General features: G+C 38.6%; 20 non-coding genes across 20 annotated transcripts; all 20 read right to left on the bottom strand.

Moving 5' to 3' along the window:
• Positions 1 to 210: 210 nt before the first annotated feature.
• On the bottom strand, positions 211 to 282 carry TRNAC-GCA (transfer RNA cysteine (anticodon GCA)). The gene has a single exon. It is a non-coding gene; the product is annotated as a tRNA-Cys (tRNA).
• A 3,145-nt stretch (positions 283 to 3,427) lies between these two features.
• On the bottom strand, positions 3,428 to 3,499 carry TRNAC-GCA (transfer RNA cysteine (anticodon GCA)). Its single transcript has one exon. It is a non-coding gene; the product is annotated as a tRNA-Cys (tRNA).
• A 1,008-nt stretch (positions 3,500 to 4,507) lies between these two features.
• TRNAC-GCA (transfer RNA cysteine (anticodon GCA)) lies at positions 4,508 to 4,579 on the bottom strand. Its single transcript has one exon. It is a non-coding gene; the product is annotated as a tRNA-Cys (tRNA).
• Positions 4,580 to 5,577: 998 nt separating this feature from the next.
• Positions 5,578 to 5,649, bottom strand: TRNAC-GCA (transfer RNA cysteine (anticodon GCA)). Its single transcript has one exon. It is a non-coding gene; the product is annotated as a tRNA-Cys (tRNA).
• Positions 5,650 to 6,656: 1,007 nt separating this feature from the next.
• Positions 6,657 to 6,728, bottom strand: TRNAC-GCA (transfer RNA cysteine (anticodon GCA)). Its single transcript has one exon. It is a non-coding gene; the product is annotated as a tRNA-Cys (tRNA).
• Positions 6,729 to 7,725: 997 nt separating this feature from the next.
• On the bottom strand, positions 7,726 to 7,797 carry TRNAC-GCA (transfer RNA cysteine (anticodon GCA)). The gene has a single exon. It is a non-coding gene; the product is annotated as a tRNA-Cys (tRNA).
• A 1,008-nt stretch (positions 7,798 to 8,805) lies between these two features.
• On the bottom strand, positions 8,806 to 8,877 carry TRNAC-GCA (transfer RNA cysteine (anticodon GCA)). The gene has a single exon. It is a non-coding gene; the product is annotated as a tRNA-Cys (tRNA).
• A 997-nt stretch (positions 8,878 to 9,874) lies between these two features.
• On the bottom strand, positions 9,875 to 9,946 carry TRNAC-GCA (transfer RNA cysteine (anticodon GCA)). The gene has a single exon. It is a non-coding gene; the product is annotated as a tRNA-Cys (tRNA).
• A 2,077-nt stretch (positions 9,947 to 12,023) lies between these two features.
• Positions 12,024 to 12,095, bottom strand: TRNAC-GCA (transfer RNA cysteine (anticodon GCA)). Its single transcript has one exon. It is a non-coding gene; the product is annotated as a tRNA-Cys (tRNA).
• A 1,008-nt stretch (positions 12,096 to 13,103) lies between these two features.
• Positions 13,104 to 13,175, bottom strand: TRNAC-GCA (transfer RNA cysteine (anticodon GCA)). The gene has a single exon. It is a non-coding gene; the product is annotated as a tRNA-Cys (tRNA).
• A 996-nt stretch (positions 13,176 to 14,171) lies between these two features.
• Positions 14,172 to 14,243, bottom strand: TRNAC-GCA (transfer RNA cysteine (anticodon GCA)). Its single transcript has one exon. It is a non-coding gene; the product is annotated as a tRNA-Cys (tRNA).
• A 1,008-nt stretch (positions 14,244 to 15,251) lies between these two features.
• On the bottom strand, positions 15,252 to 15,323 carry TRNAC-GCA (transfer RNA cysteine (anticodon GCA)). The gene has a single exon. It is a non-coding gene; the product is annotated as a tRNA-Cys (tRNA).
• A 997-nt stretch (positions 15,324 to 16,320) lies between these two features.
• Positions 16,321 to 16,392, bottom strand: TRNAC-GCA (transfer RNA cysteine (anticodon GCA)). Its single transcript has one exon. It is a non-coding gene; the product is annotated as a tRNA-Cys (tRNA).
• Positions 16,393 to 17,400: 1,008 nt separating this feature from the next.
• On the bottom strand, positions 17,401 to 17,472 carry TRNAC-GCA (transfer RNA cysteine (anticodon GCA)). The gene has a single exon. It is a non-coding gene; the product is annotated as a tRNA-Cys (tRNA).
• A 996-nt stretch (positions 17,473 to 18,468) lies between these two features.
• Positions 18,469 to 18,540, bottom strand: TRNAC-GCA (transfer RNA cysteine (anticodon GCA)). Its single transcript has one exon. It is a non-coding gene; the product is annotated as a tRNA-Cys (tRNA).
• Positions 18,541 to 19,548: 1,008 nt separating this feature from the next.
• Positions 19,549 to 19,620, bottom strand: TRNAC-GCA (transfer RNA cysteine (anticodon GCA)). The gene has a single exon. It is a non-coding gene; the product is annotated as a tRNA-Cys (tRNA).
• Positions 19,621 to 20,617: 997 nt separating this feature from the next.
• On the bottom strand, positions 20,618 to 20,689 carry TRNAC-GCA (transfer RNA cysteine (anticodon GCA)). The gene has a single exon. It is a non-coding gene; the product is annotated as a tRNA-Cys (tRNA).
• A 1,008-nt stretch (positions 20,690 to 21,697) lies between these two features.
• TRNAC-GCA (transfer RNA cysteine (anticodon GCA)) lies at positions 21,698 to 21,769 on the bottom strand. Its single transcript has one exon. It is a non-coding gene; the product is annotated as a tRNA-Cys (tRNA).
• A 996-nt stretch (positions 21,770 to 22,765) lies between these two features.
• On the bottom strand, positions 22,766 to 22,837 carry TRNAC-GCA (transfer RNA cysteine (anticodon GCA)). Its single transcript has one exon. It is a non-coding gene; the product is annotated as a tRNA-Cys (tRNA).
• A 1,008-nt stretch (positions 22,838 to 23,845) lies between these two features.
• Positions 23,846 to 23,917, bottom strand: TRNAC-GCA (transfer RNA cysteine (anticodon GCA)). Its single transcript has one exon. It is a non-coding gene; the product is annotated as a tRNA-Cys (tRNA).
• Between the last annotated feature and the right edge of the window lie 3,166 nt (positions 23,918 to 27,083).

Here is a 27,083-nt window from a genome sequence, read left to right on the forward strand (position 1 = left end):
CAGATTCCAAAATAAATCAATGCTTTTTCAGACATTTCCCATACGGAATACCGAGCCCTGTATAAAAATGCATTTACTCTCAGGTTTTGAGCAGTGACATTGTAATGCTGTTAAAGTGTAAGATCCAAGCGAACACTGACTCTGTCAATGATGATCCAAAGGGGTTTTATGAAAAGTCCCAGCTACAAACACAAGAACCAAAACAGGCCAAGGGGACACCTGGATTTGAACCAGGGACCTCTTGATCTGCAGTCAAATGCTCTACCACTGAGCTATATCGCCACCTGTTTGTGAGAGTCGGAATGAAAATATATCAGTACCTCATGAAAGAGTGTGAGCATCATGCTCAGTTGGGCTGGAAAGTACAAGCTTGAAACTGTGGAACAGGAGAAGTAGTTCTTAATATTATTTATTGAAGGAAAACGGGATCGTTTAAAAAAAATATTTATATGTTTCATTGTTATTTTATTTGAACAGGCAGTGGTCCATAGGACCAATGCCTGTACATAAAATGCTTGTTTTGAAACATTCTCAAAGGGGAAGAGGTTTTTACGGGACGCCTTATCCTTTCGCGGATTGGTTACCACAATCACCGAGATGGTGGTGAAGTATGATTGTTTTGGGCCAAATGATGGACGAAAAACATTTCTACATACCACTGCAATTTGGTATTTGGAAGGTACACCCAAATGTCCCTTTCAAGTACCATCAATTTAATATATCAGAAAAGGCCATTTTGTGTTCGAAAATGACCTGAGTCTTCGAGCCAGCCTTTTTTCATCTGCAACGAGGGTTCATACATTTTGCACGTAGGCAGAGGTTTTAAGGAGAAATTAAATAGTTTCTACGTTGCACAAGAATGAAGTGCTTTAAACAAACACATATTTTGTATGCACAGAGGAGAGGAGGAATATATGTAAGACTGAGGACACATGTTAAATGAGAAATAGATTGACTGCAGCGCTGCCGAGCATACTATGCCATTTCTTTAGTGCGCTACAAGGAAGCACCAAACTGTATAACAAAGTTTTCAATTGTTTTCATAGTCATTCTCTTTGTTTGAAGCTGTGAAAGGAAGAGCCGGATTCCAAAATAAATCAATGATGTTTCAGAAAGTTCCCATGCCCTGTGTAAAAATGCATTTATTCCCAGGTTTTGAGCAGTGGCACTGTAATGCTAATAAAGTATAAGATCCAACTGAACACTGACTCTGTCAATGGTGATCCAAAGGGACTTTATGAAAGATCCTAGCTACAAACACCAGAACCTAAATAGGTTTAGGGGACACCCGGATTTGAACCAGGGACCTCTTGATCTGCAGTCAAATGCTCTACCACTGAGCTATATACCCAACTGTTTTCAAAGATCAGAATGACAATATAACAGTACATCATGAAAGAGTGAGAGGCTCAAGCTCAGTTGGGCCACAAAGTACGAGCTTGAAACTGTGGAAAAGGAGAAGTAGTTCTTAATATTATTAATTAAAGGGAAACAGGATCATTTAAAAAACAAAATGTATATGTTTAATTGTTATTTTATTTGAATAGGCAGTGGTCCATAGGACCAATATCTGTAATTAAAATGTTTGTTTTGAAACATTCTCAAAGAGGAACAGGTTTTTACGAGACTACTTATCTTCGTGGAATGATTACCACAATCACTGATATGGTGGTGAAGTATGATTGTTTTGGGCCAAATTACGGTGAAAAAACATTTCTACATACCACTACAATTTGGTATTTGAAGGTACAACCAAACACCCATTTCATGTACCTTCGATTTAATACATCAGAAAAAGCAATTTTGTGTTCGCAAATGGCCTGGTTTCTCAGACCAGCCTGCTTGCACCTGCAACTAGGGTTCATACATCTTGTACGTGGGCAGCGTTTTTTAGTAGAAAGTAAATAGATTATGCATTGCACAAAAATGAAGTGCTTCAAACAAACACATACTTTGTATGCACAGAGAAGAGGTGGAATACATGTAAGACTGAGGACACAGGTTAAATGAGGAATAGATTGACTGCATTTCTGCCCACTTTTCTATGCAATTTCTGTAGTGCGATCGAAGGAAGCACCAAACTGTAAAACAAAGTTGTCAATTGCTTTCATAGTCCATTCCCTTTGTTTGATGCTGTGAAAGGAAGAGCCAGATTCCAAAATAAATCAATGCTTTTTCAGACATTTCCCATACGAAATACCGCGCCCTGTATAAAAATGCATTTACTCTCAGGTTTTGAGCAGTGACATTGTAATGCTATTAAAGTGTAAGATCCAAGCGAACACTGACTCTGTCAATGATGATCCAAAGGGGTTTTATGAAAAGTCCCAGCTACAAACACAAGAACCAAACAGGCCAAGGGGACACCTGGATTTGAACCAGGGACCTCTTGATCTGCAGTCAAATGCTCTACCACTGAGATATATCCCCACCTGTTTGTGAGAGTCGGAATGAAAATATATCAGTACCTCATGAAAGAGTGTGAGCATCATGCTCAGTTGGGCCGGAAAGTACAAGCTTGAAACTGTGGAACAGGAGAAGTAGTTCTTAATATTATTTATTGAAGGAAAACGGGATCGTTTAAAAAAAATATTTATATGTTTCATTGTTATTTTATTTGAACAGGCAGTGGTCCATAGGACCAATGCCTGTACATAAAATGCTTGTTTTGAAACATTCTCAAAGGGGAAGAGGTTTTTACGGGACGCCTTATCCTTTTGCGGATTGGTTACCACAATCACCGAGATGGTGGTGAAGTATGATTGTTTTGGGCCAAATGATGGACGAAAAACATTTCTACATACCACTGCAATTTGGTATTTGGAAGGTACACCCAAACGTCCCTTTCAAGTACCATCAATTTAATATATCAGAAAAGGCCATTTTGTGTTTGAAAATGGCCTGAGTCTTCGAGCCAGCCTTTTTTCATCTGCAACGAGGGTTCATACATTTTGCACGTAGGCAGAGGTTTTAAGGAGAAATTAAATAGTTTCTACGTTGCACAAGAATGAAGTGCTTTAAACAAACACATATTTTGTATGCACAGAGGAGAGGAGGAATATATGTAAGACTGAGGACACAGGTTAAATGAGAAATAGATTGACTGCAGCGCTGCCGAGTATACTATGCCATTTCTTTAGTGCGCTACAAGGAAGCACCAAACTGTATAACAAAGTTTTCAATTGTTTTCATAGTGATTCTCTTTGCTTGAAGCTGTGAAAGGATGAGCCGGATTCCAAAATAAATCAATGATGTTTCAGAAAGTTCCCACGCCCTGTGTAAAAATGCATTTATTCCCAGGTTTTGAGCAGTGACACTGTAATGCTAATAAAGTATAAGATCCAACTGAACACTGACTCTGTCAATGGTGATCCATAGGGACTTTAGCAAAGATCCCAGCTACAAACACCAAAACCAAAATAGGTTTAGGGGACACCCGGATTTGAACCAGGGACCTCTTGATCTGCAGTCAAATGCTCTACCACTGAGCTATATCCCCAACTGTTTTCAAAGATCAGAATGACAATATATCAGTACATCATGAAAGAGTGAGAGGCTCAAGCTCAGTTGGGCCACAAAGTACGAGCTTGAAACTGTGGAAAAGGAGAAGTAGTTCTTAATATTATTCATTAAAGGAAAACAGGATCATTTAAAAAACAAAATGTATATGTTTAATTGTTATTTTATTTGAATAGGCAGTGGTCCATAGGACCAATATCTGTAATTAAAATGTTTGTTTTGAAACATTCTCAAAGGGGAAGAGGTTTTTACGAGACTACTTATCTTTGTGGATTGATTACCACAATCACTGATATGGTGGTGAAGTATGATTGTTTTGGGCCAAATTACGGTGAAAAAACATTTCTGCATACCACTACAATTTGGTATTAGAAGGTACAACCAAACACCCCTTTCATGTACCTTCGATTTAATACATCAGAAAAAGCTATTTTGTGTTCGCAAATGGCCTGGTTTCTCAGACCAGCCTGCTTGCACCTGCAACTAGGGTTCGTACATCTTGTACGTGGGCAGCGTATTTTAGTAGAAAGTAAATAGATTATGCATTGCACAAAAATGAAGTGCTTCAAACAAACACATACTTTGTATGCACAGAGAAGAAGTGGAATACATGTAAGACTGAGGACACAGGTTAAATGAGGAATAGATTGACTGCATTGCTGCCCACTTTTCTATGCAATTTCTGTAGTGCGATTGAAGGAAGCACTAAACTGTAAAACAAAGTTGCCAATTGCTTTCATAGTCCATTCCCTTTGTTTGGTGCTGTGAAAGGAAGAGCCAGATTCCAAAATAAATCAATGCTTTTTCAGACATTTCCCATACGAAATACCGAGCCCTGTATAAAAATGCATTTACTCTCAGGTTTTGAGCAGTGACATTGTAAAGCTATTAAAGTGTAAGATCCAAGCGAACACTGACTCTGTCAATGATGATCCAAAGGGGTTTTATGAAAAGTCCCAGCTACAAACACAAGAACCAAAAGAGGCAAAGGGGACACCTGGATTTGAACCAGGGACCTCTTGATCTGCAGTCAAATGCTCTACCACTGAGCTATATCCCCACCTGTTTGTGAGAGTCGGAATGAAAATATATCAGTACCTCATGAAAGAGTGTGAGCATCATGCTCAGTTGGGCCGGAAAGTACAAGCTTGAAACTGTGGAACAGGAGAAGTAGTTCTTAATATTATTTATTGAAAGAAAACGGGATTGTTTAAAAAAAAATATTTATATGTGTCATTGTTATTTTATTTGAACAGGCAGTGGTCCATAGGACCAATGCCTGTACATAAAATGCTTGTTTTGAAACATTCTCAAAGGGGAAGAGGTTTTTACAGGACGCCTTATCCTTTCGCGGATTGGTTACCACAATCACCGAGATGGTGGTGAAGTATGATTGTTTTGGGCCAAATGATGGACGAAAAACATTTCTACATACCACTGCAATTTGGTATTTGGAAGGTACACCCAAACGTCCCTTTCAAGTACCATCAATTTAATATATCAGAAAAGGCCATTTTGTGTTCGAAAATGGCCTGAGTCTTCGAGCCAGCCTTTTTTCATCTGCAACGAGGGTTCATACATTTTGCACGTAGGCAGAGGTTTTAAGGAGAAATTAAATAGTTTCTACATTGCACAAGAATGAAGTGCTTTAAACAAACACATATTTTGTATGCACAGAGGAGAGGAGGAATATATGTAAGACTGAGGACACAGGTTAAATGAGAAATAGATTGACTGCAGCGTTGCCGAGTATACTATGCCATTTCTTTAGTGCGCTACAAGGAAGCACCAAACTGTATAACAAAGTTTTCAATTGTTTTCATAGTGATTCTCTTTGCTTGAAGCTGTGAAAGGAAGAGCCGAATTCCAAAATAAATCAATGATGTTTCAGAAAGTTCCCACGCCCTGTGTAAAAATGCATTTATTCCCAGGTTTTGAGCAGTGACACTGTAATGCTAATAAAGTATAAGATCCAACTGAACACTGACTCTGTCAATGGTGATCCATAGGGACTTTATGAAAGATCCCAGCTACAAACACCAAAACCAAAATAGGTTTAGGGGACACCCGGATTTGAACCAGGGACCTCTTGATCTGCAGTCAAATGCTCTACCACTGAGCTATATCCCCAACTGTTTTCACAGATCAGAATGACAATATATCAGTACATCATGAAAGAGTGAGAGGCTCAAGCTCAGTTGGGCCACAAAGTACGAGCTTGAAACTGTGGAAAAGGAGAAGTAGTTCTTAATATTATTAATTAAAGGAAAACAGGATCATTTAAAAAACAAAATGTATATGTTTAATTGTTATTTTATTTGAATAGGCAGTGGTCCATAGGACCAATATCTGTAATTAAAATGTTTGTTTTGAAACATTCTCAAAGGGGAAGAGGTTTTTACGAGACTACTTATCTTTGTGGATTGATTACCACAATCACTGATATGGTGGTGAAGTATGATTGTTTTGGGCCAAATTACGGTGAAAAAACATTTCTGCATACCACTACAATTTGGTATTTGAAGGTACAACCAAACACCCCTTTCATGTACCTTCGATTTAATACATCAGAAAAAGCTATTTTGTGTTCGCAAATGGCTGGTTTCTCAGACCAGCCTGCTTGCACCTGCAACTAGGGTTCATACATCTTGTACGTGGGCAGCGTTTTTTAGTAGAAAGTAAATAGATTATGCATTGCACAAAAATGAAGTGCTTCAAACAAACACATACTTTGTATGCACAGAGAAGAGGTGGAATACATGTAAGACTGAGGACACAGGTTAAATGAGGAATAGATTGACTGCATTTCTGCCCACTTTTCTATGCAATTTCTGTAGTGCGATCGAAGGAAGCACCAAACTGTAAAACAAAGTTGTCAATTGCTTTCATAGTCCATTCCCTTTGTTTGGTGCTGTGAAAGGAAGAGCCAGATTCCAAAATAAATCAATGCTTTTTCAGACATTTCCCATACGAAATACCGAGCCCTGTATAAAAATGCATTTACTCTCAGGTTTTGAGCAGTGACATTGTAATGCTATTAAAGTGTAAGATCCAAGCGAACACTGACTCTGTCAATGATGATCCAAAGGGGTTTTATGAAAAGTCCCAGCTACAAACACAAGAACCAAAACAGGCCAAGGGGACACCTGGATTTGAACCTGGGACCTCTTGATCTGCAGTCAAATGCTCTACCACTGAGCTATATCCCCACCTGTTTGTGAGAGTCGGAATGAAAATATATCAGTACCTCATGAAAGAGTGTGAGCATCATGCACAGTTGGGCCGGAAAGTACAAGCTTGAAACTGTGGAACAGGAGAAGTAGTTCTTAATATTATTTATTGAAGGAAAACGGGATCGTTTAAAAAAAATATTTATATGTTTCATTGTTATTTTATTTGAACAGGCAGTGGTCCATAGGACCAATGCCTGTACATAAAATGCTTGTTTTGAAACATTCTCAAAGGGGAAGAGGTTTTTACGGGACGCCTTATCCTTTCGCGGATTGGTTACCACAATCACCGAGATGGTGGTGAAGTATGATTGTTTTGGGCCAAATGATGGACGAAAAACATTTCTACATACCACTGCAATTTGGTATTTGGAAGGTACACCCAAATGTCCCTTTCAAGTACCATCAATTTAATATATCAGAAAAGGCCATTTTGTGTTCGAAAATGACCTGAGTCTTCGAGCCAGCCTTTCCTCATCTGCAACGAGGGTTCATACATTTTGCACGTAGGCAGAGGTTTTAAGGAGAAATTAAATAGTTTGTACGTTGCACAAGAATGAAGTGCTTTAAACAAACACATATTTTGTATGCACAGAGGAGAGGAGGAATATATGTAAGACTGAGGACACATGTTAAATGAGAAATAGATTGACTGCAGCGCTGCCGAGCATACTATGCCATTTCTTTAGTGCGCTACAAGGAAGCACCAAACTGTATAACAAAGTTTTCAATTGTTTTCATAGTCATTCTCTTTGTTTGAAGCTGTGAAAGGAAGAGCCGGATTCCAAAATAAATCAATGATGTTTCAGAAAGTTCCCACGCCCTGTGTAAAAATGCATTTATTCCCAGGTTTTGAGCAGTGACACTGTAATGCTAATAAAGTATAAGATCCAACTGAACACTGACTCTGTCAATGGTGATCCAAAGGGACTTTATGAAAGATCCTAGCTACAAACACCAGAACCAAAATAGGTTTAGGGGACACCCGGATTTGAACCAGGGACCTCTTGATCTGCAGTCAAATGCTCTACCACTGAGCTATATCCCCAACTGTTTTCAAAGATCAGAATGACAATATAACAGTACATCATGAAAGAGTGAGAGGCTCAAGCTCAGTTGGGCCACAAAGTACGAGCTTGAAACTGTGGAAAAGGAGAAGTAGTTCTTAATATTATTAATTAAAGGAAAACAGGATCATTTAAAAAGCAAAATGTATATGTTTAATTGTTATTTTATTTGAATAGGCAGTGGTCCATAGGACCAATATCTGTAATTAAAATGTTTGTTTTGAAACATTCTCAAAGAGGAACAGGTTTTTACGGGACTACTTATCTTTGTGGAATGATTACCACAATCACTGATATGGTGGTGAAGTATGATTGTTTTGGGCCAAATTACGGTGAAAAAACATTTCTACATACCACTACAATTTGGTATTTGAAGGTACAACCAAACACCCATTTCATGTACCTTCGATTTAATACATCAGAAAAAGCAATTTTGTGTTCGCAAATCGCCTGGTTTCTCAGACCAGCCTGCTTGCACCTGCAACTAGGGTTCATACATCTTGTACGTGGGCAGCGTTTTTTAGTAGAAAGTAAATAGATTATGCATTGCACAAAAATGAAGTGCTTCAAACAAACACATACTTTGTATGCACAGAGAAGTGGTGGAATACATGTAAGACTGAGGACACAGGTTAAATGAGGAATAGATTGACTGCATTTCTGCCCACTTTTCTATGCAATTTCTGTAGTGCGATCGAAGGAAGCACCAAACTGTAAAACAAAGTTGTCAATTGCTTTCATAGTCCATTCCCTTTGTTTGGTGCTGTGAAAGGAAGAGCCAGATTCCAAAATAAATCAATGCTTTTTCAGACATTTCCCATACGAAATACCGAGCCCTGTATAAAAATGCATTTACTCTCAGGTTTTGAGCAGTGACATTGTAATGCTATTAAAGTGTAAGATCCAAGCGAACACTGACTCTGTCAATGATGATCCAAAGGGGTTTTATGAAAAGTCCCAGCTACAAACACAAGAACCAAAACAGGCCAAGGGGACACCTGGATTTGAACCAGGGACCTCTTGATCTGCAGTCAAATGCTCTACCACTGAGCTATATCCCCACCTGTTTGTGAGAGTCGGAATGAAAATATATCAGTACCTCATGAAAGACTGTGAGCATCATGCACAGTTGGGCCGGAAAGTACAAGCTTGAAACTGTGGAACAGGAGAAGTAGTTCTTAATATTATTTATTGAAGGAAAACGGGATCGTTTAAAAAAAATATTTATATGTTTCATTGTTATTTTATTTGAACAGGCAGTGGTCCATAGGACCAATGCCTGTACATAAAATGCTTGTTTTGAAACATTCTCAAAGGGGAAGAGGTTTTTATGGGACGCCTTATCCTTTCGCGGATTGGTTACCACAATCACCGAGATGGTGGTGAAGTATGATTGTTTTGGGCCAAATGATGGACGAAAAACATTTCTACATACCACTGCAATTTGGTATTTGGAAGGTACACCCAAATGTCCCTTTCAAGTACCATCAATTTAATATATCAGAAAAGGCCATTTTGTGTTCGAAAATGACCTGAGTCTTCGAGCCAGCCTTTCCTCATCTGCAACGAGGGTTCATACATTTTGTACGTAGGCAGAGGTTTTAAGGAGAAATTAAATAGTTTGTACGTTGCACAAGAATGAAGTGCTTTAAACAAACACATATTTTGTATGCACAGAGGAGAGGAGGAATATATGTAAGACTGAGGACACATGTTAAATGAGAAATAGATTGACTGCAGCGCTGCCGAGCATACTATGCCATTTCTTTAGTGCGCTACAAGGAAGCACCAAACTGTATAACAAAGTTTTCAATTGTTTTCATAGTCATTCTCTTTGTTTGAAGCTGTGAAAGGAAGAGCCGGATTCCAAAATAAATCAATGATGTTTCAGAAAGTTCCCACGCCCTGTGTAAAAATGCATTTATTCCCAGGTTTTGAGCAGTGACACTGTAATGCTAATAAAGTATAAGATCCAACTGAACACTGACTCTGTCAATGGTGATCCAAAGGGACTTTATGAAAGATCCTAGCTACAAACACCAGAACCAAAATAGGTTTAGGGGACACCCGGATTTGAACCAGGGACCTCTTGATCTGCAGTCAAATGCTCTACCACTGAGCTATATCCCCAACTGTTTTCAAAGATCAGAATGACAATATAACAGTACATCATGAAAGAGTGAGAGGCTCAAGCTCAGTTGGGCCACAAAGTACGAGCTTGAAACTGTGGAAAAGGAGAAGTAGTTCTTAATATTATTAATTAAAGGAAAACAGGATCATTTAAAAAGCAAAATGTATATGTTTAATTGTTATTTTATTTGAATAGGCAGTGGTCCATAGGACCAATATCTGTAATTAAAATGTTTGTTTTGAAACATTCTCAAAGAGGAACAGGTTTTTACGGGACTACTTATCTTTGTGGAATGATTACCACAATCACTGATATGGTGGTGAAGTATGATTGTTTTGGGCCAAATTACGGTGAAAAAACATTTCTACATACCACTACAATTTGGTATTTGAAGGTACAACCAAACACCCATTTCATGTACCTTCGATTTAATACATCAGAAAAAGCAATTTTGTGTTCGCAAATCGCCTGGTTTCTCAGACCAGCCTGCTTGCACCTGCAACTAGGGTTCATACATCTTGTACGTGGGCAGCGTTTTTTAGTAGAAAGTAAATAGATTATGCATTGCACAAAAATGAAGTGCTTCAAACAAACACATACTTTGTATGCACAGAGAAGTGGTGGAATACATGTAAGACTGAGGACACAGGTTAAATGAGGAATAGATTGACTGCATTTCTGCCCACTTTTCTATGCAATTTCTGTAGTGCGATCGAAGGAAGCACCAAACTGTAAAACAAAGTTGTCAATTGCTTTCATAGTCCATTCCCTTTGTTTGGTGCTGTGAAAGGAAGAGCCAGATTCCAAAATAAATCAATGCTTTTTCAGACATTTCCCATACGAAATACCGCGCCCTGTATAAAAATGCATTTACTCTCAGGTTTTGAGCAGTGACATTGTAATGCTATTAAAGTGTAAGATCCAAGCGAACACTGACTCTGTCAATGATGATCCAAAGGGGTTTTATGAAAAGTCCCAGCTACAAACACAAGAACCAAAACAGGCCAAGGGGACACTTGGATTTGAACGAGGGACCTCTTGATCTGCAGTCAAATGCTCTACCACTGAGATATATCCCCACCTGTTTGTGAGTGTCGGAATGAAAATATATCAGTACCTCATGAAAGAGTGTGAGCATCATGCTCAGTTGGGCCGGAAAGTACAAGCTTGAAACTGTGGAACAGGAGAAGTAGTTCTTAATATTATTTATTGAAGGAAAACGGGATCGTTTAAAAAAAATATTTATATGTTTCATTGTTATTTTATTTGAACAGGCAGTGGTCCATAGGACCAATGCCTGTACATAAAATGCTTGTTTTGAAACATTCTCAAAGGGGAAGAGGTTTTTACGGGACGCCTTATCCTTTCGCGGATTGGTTACCACAATCACCGAGATGGTGGTGAAGTATGATTGTTTTGGGCCAAATGATGGACGAAAAACATTTCTACATACCACTGCAATTTGGTATTTGGAAGGTACACCCAAACGTCCCTTTCAAGTACCATCAATTTAATATATCAGAAAAGGCCATTTTGTGTTTGAAAATGGCCTGAGTCTTCGAGCCAGCCTTTTTTCATCTGCAACGAGGGTTCATAAATTTTGCACGTAGGCAGAGGTTTGAAGGAGAAATTAAATAGTTTCTACGTTGCACAAGAATGAAGTGCTTTAAACAAACACATATTTTGTATGCACAGAGGAGAGGAGGAATATATGTAAGACTGAGGACACAGGTTAAATGAGAAATAGATTGACTGCAGCGCTGCCGATTATACTATGCCATTTCTTTAGTGCGCTACAAGGAAGCACCAAACTGTATAACAAAGTTTTCAATTGTTTTCATAGTGATTCTCTTTGCTTGAAGCTGTGAAAGGATGAGCCGGATTCCAAAATAAATCAATGATGTTTCAGAAAGTTCCCACGCCCTGGGTAAAAATGCATTTATTCCCAGGTTTTGAGCAGTGACACTGTAATGCTAATAAAGTATAAGATCCAACTGAACACTGACTCTGTCAATGGTGATCCATAGGGACTTTATGAAAGATCCCAGCTACAAACACCAAAACCAAAATAGGTTTAGGGGACACCCGGATTTGAACCAGGGACCTCTTGATCTGCAGTCAAATGCTCTACCACTGAGCTATATCCCCAACTGTTTTCAAAGATCAGAATGACAATATATCAGTACATCATGAAAGAGTGAGAGGCTCAAGCTCAGTTGGGCCACAGAGTACGAGCTTGAAACTGTGGAAAAGGAGAAGTAGTTCTTAATATTATTAATTAAAGGAAAACAGGATCATTTAAAAAACAAAATGTATATGTTTAATTGTTATTTTATTTGAATAGGCAGTGGTCCATAGGACCAATATCTGTAATTAAAATGTTTGTTTTGAAACATTCTCAAAGGGGAAGAGGTTTTTACGAGACTACTTATCTTGGTGGATTGATTACCACAATCACTGATATGGTGGTGAAGTATGATTGTTTTGGGCCAAATTACGGTGAAAAAACATTTCTGCATACCACTACAATTTGGTATTAGAAGGTACAACCAAACACCCCTTTCATGTACTTTCGATTTAATACATCAGAAAAAGCTATTTTGTGTTCGCAAATGGCCTGGTTTCTCAGACCAGCCTGCTTGCACCTGCAACTAGGGTTCGTACATCTTGTACGTGGGCAGCGTATTTTAGTAGAAAGTAAATAGATTATGCATTGCACAAAAATGAAGTGCTTCAAACAAACACATACTTTGTATGCACAGAGAAGAGGTGGAATACATGTAAGACTGAGGACACAGGTTAAATGAGGAATAGATTGACTGCATTCCTGCCCACTTTTCTATGCAATTTCTGTAGTGCGATTGAAGGAAGCACTAAACTGTAAAACAAAGTTGCCAATTGCTTTCATAGTCCATTCCCTTTGTTTGGTGCTGTGAAAGGAAGAGCCAGATTACAAAATAAATCAATGCTTTTTCAGACATTTCCCATACGGAATACCGAGCCCTGTATAAAAATGCATTTACTCTCAGGTTTTGAGCAGTGACATTGTAATGCTGTTAAAGTGTAAGATCCAAGCGAACACTGACTCTGTCAATGATGATCCAAAGGAGTTTTATGAAAAGTCCCAGCTACAAACACTAGAACCAAAACAGGCCAAGGGGACACCTGGATTTGAACCAGGGACCTCTTGATCTGCAGTCAAATGCTCTACCACTGAGCTATATCCCCACCTGTTTGTGAGAGTCGGAATGAAAATATATCAGTACCTCATGAAAGAGTGTGAGCATCATGCTCAGTTGGGCCGGAAAGTACAAGCTTGAAACTGTGGAACAGGAGAAGTAGTTCTTAATATTATTTATTGAAGGAAAACGGGATCGTTTAAAAAAAATATTTATATGTTTCATTGTTATTTTATTTGAACAGGCAGTGGTCCATAGGACCAATGCCTGTACATAAAATGCTTGTTTTGAAACATTCTCAAAGGGGAAGAGGTTTTTACGGGACGCCTTATCCTTTCGCGGATTGGTTACCACAATCACCGAGATGGTGGTGAAGTATGATTGTTTTGGGCCAAATGATGGACGAAAAACATTTCTACATACCACTGCAATTTGGTATTTGGAAGGTACACCCAAACGTCCCTTTCAAGTACCATCAATTTAATATATCAGAAAAGGCCATTTTGTGTTCGAAAATGGCCTGAGTCTTCGAGCCAGCCTTTTTTCATCTGCAACGAGGGTTCATACATTTTGCACGTAGGCAGAGGTTTTAAGGAGAAATTAAATAGTTTCTACGTTGCACAAGAATGAATGCTTTAAACAAACACATATTTTGTATGCACAGAGGAGAGGAGGAATATATGTAAGACTGAGGACACAGGTTAAATGAGAAATAGATTGACTGCAGCGCTGCCGAGTATACTATGCCATTTCTTTAGTGCGCTACAAGGAAGCACCAAACTGTATAACAAAGTTTTCAATTGTTTTCATAGTGATTCTCTTTGCTTGAAGCTGTGAAAGGAAGAGCCGGATTCCAAAATAAATCAATGATGTTTCAGAAAGTTCCCACGCCCTGTGTAAAAATGCATTTATTCCCAGGTTTTGAGCAGTGACACTGTAATGCTAATAAAGTATAAGATCCAACTGAACACTGACTCTGTCAATGGTGATCCATAGGGACTTTATGAAAGATCCCAGCTACAAACACCAAAACCAAAATAGGTTTAGGGGACACCCGGATTTGAACCAGGGACCTCTTGATCTGCAGTCAAATGCTCTACCACTGAGCTATATCCCCAACTGTTTTCAAAGATCAGAATGACAATATAACAGTACATCATGAAAGAGTGAGAGGCTCAAGCTCAGTTGGGCCACAAAGTACGAGCTTGAAACTGTGGAAAAGGAGAAGTAGTTCTTAATATTATTAATTAAAGGAAAACAGGATCATTTAAAAAACAAAATGTATATGTTTAATTGTTATTTTATTTGAATAGGCAGTGGTCCATAGGACCAATATCTGTAATTAAAATGTTTGTTTTGAAACATTCTCAAAGAGGAACAGGTTTTTACGAGACTACTTATCTTTGTGGAATGATTACCACAATTACTGATATGGTGGTGTAGTATGATTGTTTTGGGCCAAATTACGGTGAAAAAACATTTCTACATACCACTACAATTTGGTATTTGAAGGTACAACCAAACACCCATTTCATGTACCTTCGATTTAATACATCAGAAAAAGCAATTTTGTGTTCGCAAATGGCCTGGTTTCTCAGACCAGCCTGCTTGCACCTGCAACTAGGGTTCATACATCTTGTACGTGGGCAGCGTTTTTTTGTAGAAAGTAAATAGATTATGCATTGCACAAAAATGAAGTGCTTCAAACAAACACATACTTTGTATGCACAGAGAAGAGGTGGAATACATGTAAGACTGAGGACACAGGTTAAATGAGGAATAGATTGACTGCATTTCTGCCCACTTTTCTATGCAATTTCTGTAGTGCGATCGAAGGAAGCACCAAACTGTAAAACAAAGTTGTCAATTGCTTTCATAGTCCATTCCCTTTGTTTGGTGCTGTGAAAGGAAGAGCCAGATTCCAAAATAAATCAATGCTTTTTCAGACATTTCCCATACGAAATACCGAGCCCTGTATAAAAATGCATTTACTCTCAGGTTTTGAGCAGTGACATTGTAATGCTATTAAAGTGTAAGATGCAAGCGAACACTGACTCTGTCAATGATGATCCAAAGGGGTTTTATGAAAAGTCCCAGCTACAAACACAAGAACCAAAACAGGCCAAGGGGACACCTGGATTTGAACCAGGGACCTCTTGATCTGCAGTCAAATGCTTTACCACTGAGCTATATCCCCACCTGTTTGTGAGAGTCGGAATGAAAATATATCAGTACCTCATGAAAGAGTGTGAGCATCATGCTCAGTTGGGCCGGAAAGTACAAGCTTGAAACTGTGGAACAGGAGAAGTAGTTCTTAATATCATTTATTGAAGGAAAACGGGATCGTTTAAAAAAAATATTTATATGTTTCATTGTTATTTTATTTGAACAGGCAGTGGTCCATAGGACCAATGCCTGTACATAAAATGCTTGTTTTGAAACATTCTCAAAGGGGAAGAGGTTTTTACGGGACGCCTTATCCTTTCGCGGATTGGTTACCACAATCACCGAGATGGTGGTGAAGTATGATTGTTTTGGGCCAAATGATGGACGAAAAACATTTCTACATACCACTGGAATTTGGTATTTGGAAGGTACACCCAAACGTCCCTTTCAAGTACCATCAATTTAATATATCAGAAAAGGCCATTTTGTGTTCGAAGATGGCCTGAGTCTTCGAGCCAGCCTTTTTTCATCTGCAACGAGGGTTCATACATTTTGCACGTAGGCAGAGGTTTTAAGGAGAAATTAAATAGTTTCTACGTTGCACAAGAATGAAGTGCTTTAAACAAACACATATTTTGTATGCACAGAGGAGAGGAGGAATATATGTAAGACTGAGGACACATGTTAAATGAGAAATAGATTGACTGCAGCGCTGCCGAGCATACTATGCCATTTCTTTAGTGCGCTACAAGGAAGCACCAAACTGTATAACAAAGTTTTCAATTGTTTTCATAGTCATTCTCTTTGTTTGAAGCTGTGAAAGGAAGAGCCGGATTCCAAAATAAATCAATGATGTTTCAGAAAGTTCCCACACCCTATGTAAAAATGCATTTATTCCCAGGTTTTGAGCAGTGACACTGTAATGCTAATAAAGTATAAGATCCAACTGAACACTGACTCTGTCAATGGTGATCCAAAGGGACTTTATGAAAGATGCTAGCTACAAACACCAGAACCAAAATAGGTTTAGGGGACACCCGGATTTGAACCAGGGACCTCTTGATCTGCAGTCAAATGCTCTACCACTGAGCTATATCCCCAACTGTTTTCAAAGATCAGAATGACAATATAACAGTACATCATGAAAGAGTGAGAGGCTCAAGCTCAGTTGGGCCACAAAGTACGAGCTTGAAACTGTGGAAAAGGAGAAGTAGTTCTTAATATTATTAATTAAAGGAAAACAGGATCATTTAAGAAACAAAATGTATATGTTTAATTGTTATTTTATTTGAATAGGCAGTGGTCCATAGGACCAATATCTGTAATTAAAATGTTTGTTTTGAAACATTCTCAAAGAGGAACAGGTTTTTACGAGACTACTTATCTTTGTGGAATGATTACCACAATCACTGATATGGTGGTGAAGTATGATTGTTTTGGGCCAAATTACGGTGAAAAAACATTTCTACATACCACTACAATTTGGTATTTGAAGGTACAACCAAACACCCATTTCATGTACCTTCGATTTAATACATCAGAAAAAGCAATTTTGTGTTCGCAAATGGCCTGGTTTCTCAGACCAGCCTGCTTGCACCTGCAACTAGGGTTCATACATCTTGTACGTGGGCAGCGTTTTTTAGTAGAAAGTAAATAGATTATGCATTGCACAAAAATGAAGTGCTTCAAACAAACACATACTTTGTATGCACAGAGAAGTGGTGGAATACATGTAAGACTGAGGACACAGGTTAAATGAGGAATAGATTGACTGCATTTCTGCCCACTTTTCTATGCAATTTCTGTAGTGCGATCGAAGGAAGCACCAAACTGTAAAACAAAGTTGTCAATTGCTTTCATAGTCCATTCCCTTTGTTTGGTGCTGTGAAAGGAAGAGCCAGATTCCAAAATAAATCAATGCTTTTTCAGACATTTCCCATACGAAATACCGCGCCCTGTATAAAAATGCATTTACTCTCAGGTTTTGAGCAGTGACATTGTAATGCTGTTAAAGTGTAAGATCCAAGCGAACACTGACTCTGTCAATGATGATCCAAAGGAGTTTTATGAAAAGTCCCAGCTACAAACACAAGAACCAAAACAGGCCAAGGGGACACCTGGATTTGAACCAGGGACCTCTTGATCTGCAGTCAAATGCTCTACCACTGAGCTATATCCCCACCTGTTTGTGAGAGTCGGAATGAAAATATATCAGTACCTCATGAAAGAGTGTGAGCATCATGCTCAGTTGGGCCGGAAAGTACAAGCTTGAAACTGTGGAACAGGAGAAGTAGTTCTTAATATTATTTATTGAAGGAAAACGGGATCGTTTAAAAAAAATATTTATATGTTTCATTGTTATTTTATTTGAACAGGCAGTGGTCCATAGGACCAATGCCTGTACATAAAATGCTTGTTTTGAAACATTCTCAAAGGGGAAGAGGTTTTTACGGGACGCCTTATCCTTTCGCGGATTGGTTACCACAATCACCGAGATGGTGGTGAAGTATGATTGTTTTGGGCCAAATGATGGACGAAAAACATTTCTACATACCACTGCAATTTGGTATTTGGAAGGTACACCCAAACGTCCCTTTCAAGTACCATCAATTTAATATATCAGAAAAGGCCATTTTGTGTTCGAAAATGGCCTGAGTCTTCGAGCCAGCCTTTTTTCATCTGCAACGAGGGTTCATACATTTTGCACGTAGGCAGAGGTTTTAAGGAGAAATTAAATAGTTTCTACGTTGCACAAGAATGAATGCTTTAAACAAACACATATTTTGTATGCACAGTGGAGAGGAGGAATATATGTAAGACTGAGGACACAGGTTAAATGAGAAATAGATTGACTGCAGCGCTGCCGAGTATACTATGCCATTTCTTTAGTGCGCTACAAGGAAGCACCAAACTGTATAACAAAGTTTTCAATTGTTTTCATAGTGATTCTCTTTGCTTGAAGCTGTGAAAGGAAGAGCCGGATTCCAAAATAAATCAATGATGTTTCAGAAAGTTCCCACGCCCTGTGTAAAAATGCATTTATTCCCAGGTTTTGAGCAGTGACACTGTAATGCTAATAAAGTATAAGATCCAACTGAACACTGACTCTGTCAATGGTGATCCATAGGGACTTTATGAAAGATCCCAGCTACAAACACCAAAACCAAAATAGGTTTAGGGGACACCCGGATTTGAACCAGGGACCTCTTGATCTGCAGTCAAATGCTCTACCACTGAGCTATATCCCCAACTGTTTTCAAAGATCAGAATGACAATATAACAGTACATCATGAAAGAGTGAGAGGCTCAAGCTCAGTTGGGCCACAAAGTACGAGCTTGAAACTGTGGAAAAGGAGAAGTAGTTCTTAATATTATTAATTAAAGGAAAACAGGATCATTTAAAAAACAAAATGTATATGTTTAATTGTTATTTTATTTGAATAGGCAGTGGTCCATAGGACCAATATCTGTAATTAAAATGTTTGTTTTGAAACATTCTCAAAGAGAAACAGGTTTTTACGAGACTACTTATCTTTGTGGAATGATTACCACAATTACTGATATGGTGGTGAAGTATGATTGTTTTGGGCCAAATTACGGTGAAAAAACATTTCTACATACCACTACAATTTGGTATTTGAAGGTACAACCAAACACCCATTTCATGTACCTTCGATTTAATACATCAGAAAAAGCAATTTTGTGTTCGCAAATGGCCTGGTTTCTCAGACCAGCCTGCTTGCACCTGCAACTAGGGTTCATACATCTTGTACGTGGGCAGCGTTTTTTTGTAGAAAGTAAATAGATTATGCATTGCACAAAAATGAAGTGCTTCAAACAAACACATACTTTGTATGCACAGAGAAGAGGTGGAATACATGTAAGACTGAGGACACAGGTTAAATGAGGAATAGATTGACTGCATTTCTGCCCACTTTTCTATGCAATTTCTGTAGTGCGATCGAAGGAAGCACCAAACTGTAAAACAAAGTTGTCAATTGCTTTCATAGTCCATTCCCTTTGTTTGGTGCTGTGAAAGGAAGAGCCAGATTCCAAAATAAATCAATGCTTTTTCAGACATTTCCCATACGAAATACCGAGCCCTGTATAAAAATGCATTTACTCTCAGGTTTTGAGCAGTGACATTGTAATGCTATTAAAGTGTAAGATGCAAGCGAACACTGACTCTGTCAATGATGATCCAAAGGGGTTTTATGAAAAGTCCCAGCTACAAACACAAGAACCAAAACAGGCCAAGGGGATACCTGGATTTGAACCAGGGACATCTTGATCTGCAGTCAAATGCTTTACCACTGAGCTATATCCCCACCTGTTTGTGAGAGTCGGAATGAAAATATATCAGTACCTCATGAAAGAGTGTGAGCATCATGCTCAGTTGGGCCGGAAAGTACAAGCTTGAAACTGTGGAACAGGAGAAGTAGTTCTTAATATTATTTATTGAAGGAAAACGGGATCGTTTAAAAAAAATATTTATATGTTTCATTGTTATTTTATTTGAACAGGCAGTGGTCCATAGGACCAATGCCTGTACATAAAATGCTTGTTTTGAAACATTCTCAAAGGGGAAGAGGTTTTTACGGGACGCCTTATCCTTTCGCGGATTGGTTACCACAATCACCGAGATGGTGGTGAAGTATGATTGTTTTGGGCCAAATGATGGACCAAAAACATTTCTACATACCACTGCAATTTGGTATTTGGAAGGTACACCCAAACGTCCCTTTCAAGTACCATCAATTTAATATATCAGAAAAGGCCATTTTGTGTTTGAAAATGGCCTGAGTCTTCGAGCCAGCCTTTTTTCATCTGCAACGAGGGTTCATACATTTTGCACGTAGGCAGAGGTTTTAAGGAGAAATTAAATAGTTTCTACGTTGCACAAGAATGAAGTGCTTTAAACAAACACATATTTTGTATGCACAGAGGAGAGGAGGAATATATGTAAGACTGAGGACACAGGTTAAATGAGAAATAGATTGACTGCAGCGCTGCCGAGTATACTATGCCATTTCTTTAGTGCGCTACAAGGAAGCACCAAACTGTATAACAACGTTTTCAATTGTTTTCATAGTCATTCTCTTTGCTTGAAGCTGTGAAAGGATGAGCCGGATTCCAAAATAAATCAATGATGTTTCAGAAAGTTCCCACGCCCTGTGTAAAAATGCATTTATTCCCAGGTTTTGAGCAGTGACACTGTAATGCTAATAAAGTATAAGATCCAACTGAACACTGACTCTGTCAATGGTGATCCATAGGGACTTTATGAAAGATCCCAGCTACAAGCACCAAAACCAAAGTAGGTTTAGGGGACACCCGGATTTGAACCAGGGACCTCTTGATCTGCAGTCAAATGCTCTACCACTGAGCTATATCCCCAACTGTTTTCAAAGATCAGAATGACAATATATCAGTACATCATGAAAGAGTGAGAGGCTCAAGCTCAGTTGGGCCACAAAGTACGAGCTTGAAACTGTGGAAAAGGAGAAGTAGTTCTTAATATTATTAATTAAAGGAAAACAGGATCATTTAAAAAACAAAATGTATATGTTTAATTGTTATTTTATTTGAATAGGCAGTGGTCCATAGGACCAATATCTGTAATTAAAATGTTTGTTTTGAAACATTCTCAAAGGGGAAGAGGTTTTTACGAGACTACTTATCTTTGTGGATTGATTACCACAATCACTGATATGGTGGTGAAGTATGATTGTTTTGGGCCAAATTACGGTGAAAAAACATTTCTGCATACCACTACAATTTGGTATTTGAAGGTACAACCAAACACCCCTTTCATGTACCTTCGATTTAATACATCAGAAAAAGCTATTTTGTGTTCGCAAATGGCCTGGTTTCTCAGACCAGCCTGCTTGCACCTGCAACTAGGGTTCGTACATCTTGTACGTGGGCAGCGTATTTTAGTAGAAAGTAAATAGATTATGCATTGCACAAAAATTAAGTGCTTCAAACAAACACATACTTTGTATGCACAGAGAAGAGGTGGAATACATGTAAGACTGAGGACACAGGTTAAATGAGGAATAGATTGACTGCATTGCTGCCCACTTTTCTATGCAATTTCTGTAGTGCGATTGAAGGAAGCACTAAACTGTAAAACAAAGTTGCCAATTGCTTTCATAGTCCATTCCCTTTGTTTGGTGCTGTGAAAGGAAGAGCCAGATTCCAAAATAAATCAATGCTTTTTCAGACATTTCCCATACGGAATACCGAGCCCTGTATAAAAATGCATTTACTCTCAGGTTTTGAGCAGTGACATTGTAATGCTGTTAAAGTGTAAGATCCAAGCGAACACTGACTCTGTCAATGATGATCCAAAGGAGTTTTAAGAAAAGTCCCAGCTACAAACACAAGAACCAAAACAGGCCAAGGGGACACCTGGATTTGAACCAGGGACCTCTTGATCTGCAGTCAAATGCTCTACCACTGAGCTATATCCCCACCTATTTGTGAGAGTCGGAATGAAAATATATCAGTACCTCATGAAAGAGTGTGAGCATCATGCTCAGTTGGGCCGGAAAGTACAAGCTTGAAACTGTGGAACAGGAGAAGTAGTTCTTAATATTATTTATTGAAGGAAAACGGGATCGTTCAAAAAAAATATTTATATGTTTCATTGTTATTTTATTTGAACAGGCAGTGGTCCATAGGACCAATGCCTGTACATAAAATGCTTGTTTTGAAACATTCTCAAAGGGGAAGAGGTTTTTACGGGACGCCTTATCCTTTCGCGGATTGGTTACCACAATCACCGAGATGGTGGTGAAGTATGATTGTTTTGGGCCAAATGATGGACGAAAAACATTTCTACATACCACTGCAATTTGGTATTTGGAAGGTACACCCAAACGTCCCTTTCAAGTACCATCAATTTAATATATCAGAAAAGGCCATTTTGTGTTCGAAAATGGCCTGAGTCTTCGAGCCAGCCTTTTTTCATCTGCAACGAGGGTTCATACATTTTGCACGTAGGCAGAGGTTTTAAGGAGAAATTAAATAGTTTCTACGTTGCACAAGAATGAATGCTTTAAACAAACACATATTTTGTATGCACAGAGGAGAGGAGGAATATATGTAAGACTGAGGACACAGGTTAAATGAGAAATAGATTGACTGCAGCGCTGCCGAGTATACTATGCCATTTCTTTAGTGCGCTACAAGGAAGCACCAAACTGTATAACAAAGTTTTCAATTGTTTTCATAGTGATTCTCTTTGCTTGAAGCTGTGAAAGGAAGAGCCGGATTCCAAAATAAATCAATGATGTTTCAGAAAGTTCCCACGCCCTGTGTAAAAATGCATTTATTCCCAGGTTTTGAGCAGTGACACTGTAATGCTAATAAAGTATAAGATCCAACTGAACACTGACTCTGTCAATGGTGATCCATAGGGACTTTATGAAAGATCCCAGCTACAAACACCAAAACCAAAATAGGTTTAGGGGACACCCGGATTTGAACCAGGGACCTCTTGATCTGCAGTCAAATGCTCTACCACTGAGCTATATCCCCAACTGTTTTCAAAGATCAGAATGACAATATAACAGTACATCATGAAAGAGTGAGAGGCTCAAGCTCAGTTGGGCCACAAAGTACGAGCTTGAAACTGTGGAAAAGGAGAAGTAGTTCTTAATATTATTAATTAAAGGAAAACAGGATCATTTAAAAAACAAAATGTATATGTTTAATTGTTATTTTATTTGAATAGGCAGTGGTCCATAGGACCAATATCTGTAATTAAAATGTTTGTTTTGAAACATTCTCAAAGAGGAACAGGTTTTTACGAGACTACTTATCTTTGTGGAATGATTACCACAATTACTGATATGGTGGTGAAGTATGATTGTTTTGGGCCAAATTACGGTGAAAAAACATTTCTACATACCACTACAATTTGGTATTTGAAGGTACAACCAAACACCCATTTCATGTACCTTCGATTTAATACATCAGAAAAAGCAATTTTGTGTTCGCAAATGGCCTGGTTTCTCAGACCAGCCTGCTTGCACCTGCAACTAGGGTTCATACATCTTGTACGTGGGCAGCGTTTTTTAGTAGAAAGTAAATAGATTATGCATTGCACAAAAATGAAGTGCTTCAAACAAACACATACTTTGTATGCACAGAGAAGAGGTGGAATACATGTAAGACTGAGGACACAGGTTAAATGAGGAATAGATTGACTGCATTTCTGCCCACTTTTCTATGCAATTTCTGTAGTGCGATCGAAGGAAGCACCAAACTGTAAAACAAAGTTGTCAATTGCTTTCATAGTCCATTCCCTTTGTTTGGTGCTGTGAAAGGAAGAGCCAGATTCCAAAATAAATCAATGCTTTTTCAGACATTTCCCATACGAAATACCGAGCCCTGTATAAAAATGCATTTACTCTCAGGTTTTGAGCAGTGACATTGTAATGCTATTAAAGTGTAAGATCCAAGCGAACACTGACTCTGTCAATGATGATCCAAAGGAGTTTTATGAAAAGTCCCAGCTACAAACACAAGAACCAAAACAGGCCAAGGGGACACCTGGATTTGAACCAGGGACCTCTTGATCTGCAGTCAAATGCTCTACCACTGAGCTATATCCCCACCTGTTTGTGAGAGTCGGAATGAAAATATATCAGTACCTCATGAAAGAGTGTGAGCATCATGCTCAGTTGGGCCGGAAAGTACAAGCTTGAAACTGTGGAACAGGAGAAGTAGTTCTTAATATTATTTATTGAAGGAAAACGGGATCGTTTAAAAAAAATATTTATATGTTTCATTGTTATTTTATTTGAACAGGCAGTGGTCCATAGGACCAATGCCTGTACATAAAATGCTTGTTTTGAAACATTCTCAAAGGGGAAGAGGTTTTTACGGGACGCCTTATCCTTTCGCGGATTGGTTACCACAATCACCGAGATGGTGGTGAAGTATGATTGTTTTGGGCCAAATGATGGACGAAAAACATTTCTACATACCACTGCAATTTGGTATTTGGAAGGTACACCCAAACGTCCCTTTCAAGTACCATCAATTTAATATATCAGAAAAGGCCATTTTGTGTTCGAAAATGGCCTGAGTCTTCGAGCCAGCCTTTTTTCATCTGCAACGAGGGTTCATACATTTTGCACGAAGGCAGAGGTTTTAAGGAGAAATTAAATAGTTTCTACGTTGCACAAGAATGAATGCTTTAAACAAACACATATTTTGTATGCACAGAGGAGAGGAGGAATATATGTAAGACTGAGGACACAGGTTAAATGAGAAATAGATTGACTGCAGCGCTGCCGAGTATACTATGCCATTTCTTTAGTGCGCTACAAGGAAGCACCAAACTGTATAACAAAGTTTTCAATTGTTTTCATAGTCATTCTCTTTGTTTGAAGCTGTGAAAGGAAGAGCCGGATTCCAAAATAAATCAATGATGTTTCAGAAAGTTCCCACGCCCTGTGTAAAAATGCATTTATTCCCAGGTTTTGAGCAGTGACACTGTAATGCTAATAAAGTATAAGATCCAACTGAACACTGACTCTGTCAATGGTGATCCATAGGGACTTTATGAAAGATCCCAGCTACAAACACCAAAACCAAAATAGGTTTACGGGACACCCGGATTTGAACCAGGGACCTCTTGATCTGCAGTCAAATGCTCTACCACTGAGCTATATCCCCAACTGTTTTCAAAGATCAGAATGACAATATATCAGTACATCATGAAAGAGTGAGAGGCTCAAGCTCAGTTGGGCCACAAAGTACGAGCTTGAAACTGTGGAAAAGGAGAAGTAGTTCTTAATATTATTAATTAAAGGAAAACAGGATCATTTAAAAAACAAAATGTATATGTTTAATTGTTATTTTATTTGAATAGGCAGTGGTCCATAGGACCAATATCTCTAATTAAAATGTTTGTTTTGAAACATTCTCAAAGGGGAAGAGGTTTTTACGAGACTACTTATCTTTGTGGAATGATTACCACAATCACTGATATGGTGGTGAAGTATGATTGTTTTGGGCCAAATTACGGTGAAAAAACATTTCTGCATACCACTACAATTTGGTATTTGAAGGTACAACCAAACACCCCTTTCATGTACCTTCGATTTAATACATCAGAAAAAGCTATTTTGTGTTCGCAAATGGCCTGGTTTCTCAGACCAGCCTGCTTGCACCTGCAACTAGGGTTCGTACATCTTGTACGTGGGCAGCGTATTTTAGTAGAAAGTAAATAGATTATGCATTGCACAAAAATGAAGTGCTTCAAACAAACACATACTTTGTATGCACAGAGAAGAGGTGGAATACATGTAAGACTGAGGACACAGGTTAAATGAGGAATAGATTGACTGCATTGCTGCCCACTTTTCTATGCAATTTCTGTAGTGCGATTGAAGGAAGCACTAAACTGTAAAACAAAGTTGCCAATTGCTTTCATAGTCCATTCCCTTTGTTTGGTGCTGTGAAAGGAAGAGCCAGATTCCAAAATAAATCAATGCTTTTTCAGACATTTCCCATACGGAATACCGAGCCCTGTATAAAAATGCATTTACTCTCAGGTTTTGAGCAGTGACATTGTAATGCTGTTAAAGTGTAAGATCCAAGCGAACACTGACTCTGTCAATGATGATCCAAAGGGGTTTTATGAAAAGTCCCAGCTTCAAACACAAGAACCAAAACAGGCCAAGGGGACACCTGGATTTGAACCAGGGACCTCTTGATCTGCAATCAAATATTCTACCACTGAGCTATATCCCCACCTGTTTGTGAGAGTCGGAATGAAAATATATCAGTACCTCATGAAAGAGTGTGAGCATCATGCTCAGTTGGGCCGGAAAGTACAAGCTTGAAACTGTGGAACAGGAGAAGTAGTTCTTAATATTATTTATTGAAGGAAAACGGGATCGTTTAAAAAAAATATTTATATGTTTCATTGTTATTTTATTTGAACAGGCAGTGGTCCATAGGACCAATGCCTGTACATAAAATGCTTGTTTTGAAACATTCTCAAAGGGGAAGAGGTTTTTACGGGACGCCTTATCCTTTCGCGGATTGGTTACCACAATCACCGAGATGGTGGTGAAGTATGATTGTTTTGGGCCAAATGATGGACGAAAAACATTTCTACATACCACTGCAATTTGGTATTTGGAAGGTACACCCAAACGTCCCTTTCAAGTACCATCAATTTAATATATCAGAAAAGGGCATTTTGTGTTCGAAAATGGCCTGAGTCTTCGAGCCAGCCTTTTTTCATCTGCAACGAGGGTTCATACATTTTGCACGAAGGCAGAGGTTTTAAGGAGAAATTAAATAGTTTCTACGTTGCACAAGAATGAAGTGCTTTAAACAAACACATATTTTGTATGCACAGAGGAGAGGAGGAATATATGTAAGACTGAGGACACATGTTAAATGAGAAATAGATTGACTGCAGCGCTGCCGAGTATACTATGCCATTTCTTTAGTGCGCTACAAGGAAGCACCAAACTGTATAACAAAGTTTTCAATTGTTTTCATAGTGATTCTCTTTGCTTGAAGCTGTGAAAGGAAGAGCCGGATTCCAAAATAAATCAATGATGTTTCAGAAAGTTCCCACGCCCTGTGTAAAAATGCATTTATTCCCAGGTTTTGAGCAGTGACACTGTAATGCTAATAAAGTATAAGATCCAACTGAACACTGACTCTGTCAATGGTCATCCAAAGGGACTTTATGAAAGATCCTAGCTACAAACACCAGAACCAAAATAGGTTTAGGGGACACACGGATTTGAAC

This window comes from Triturus cristatus, chromosome 4_1 (assembly GCF_964204655.1).
Source record: "Triturus cristatus chromosome 4_1, aTriCri1.1, whole genome shotgun sequence".
Lineage (NCBI taxonomy): Eukaryota > Metazoa > Chordata > Amphibia > Caudata > Salamandridae > Triturus > Triturus cristatus.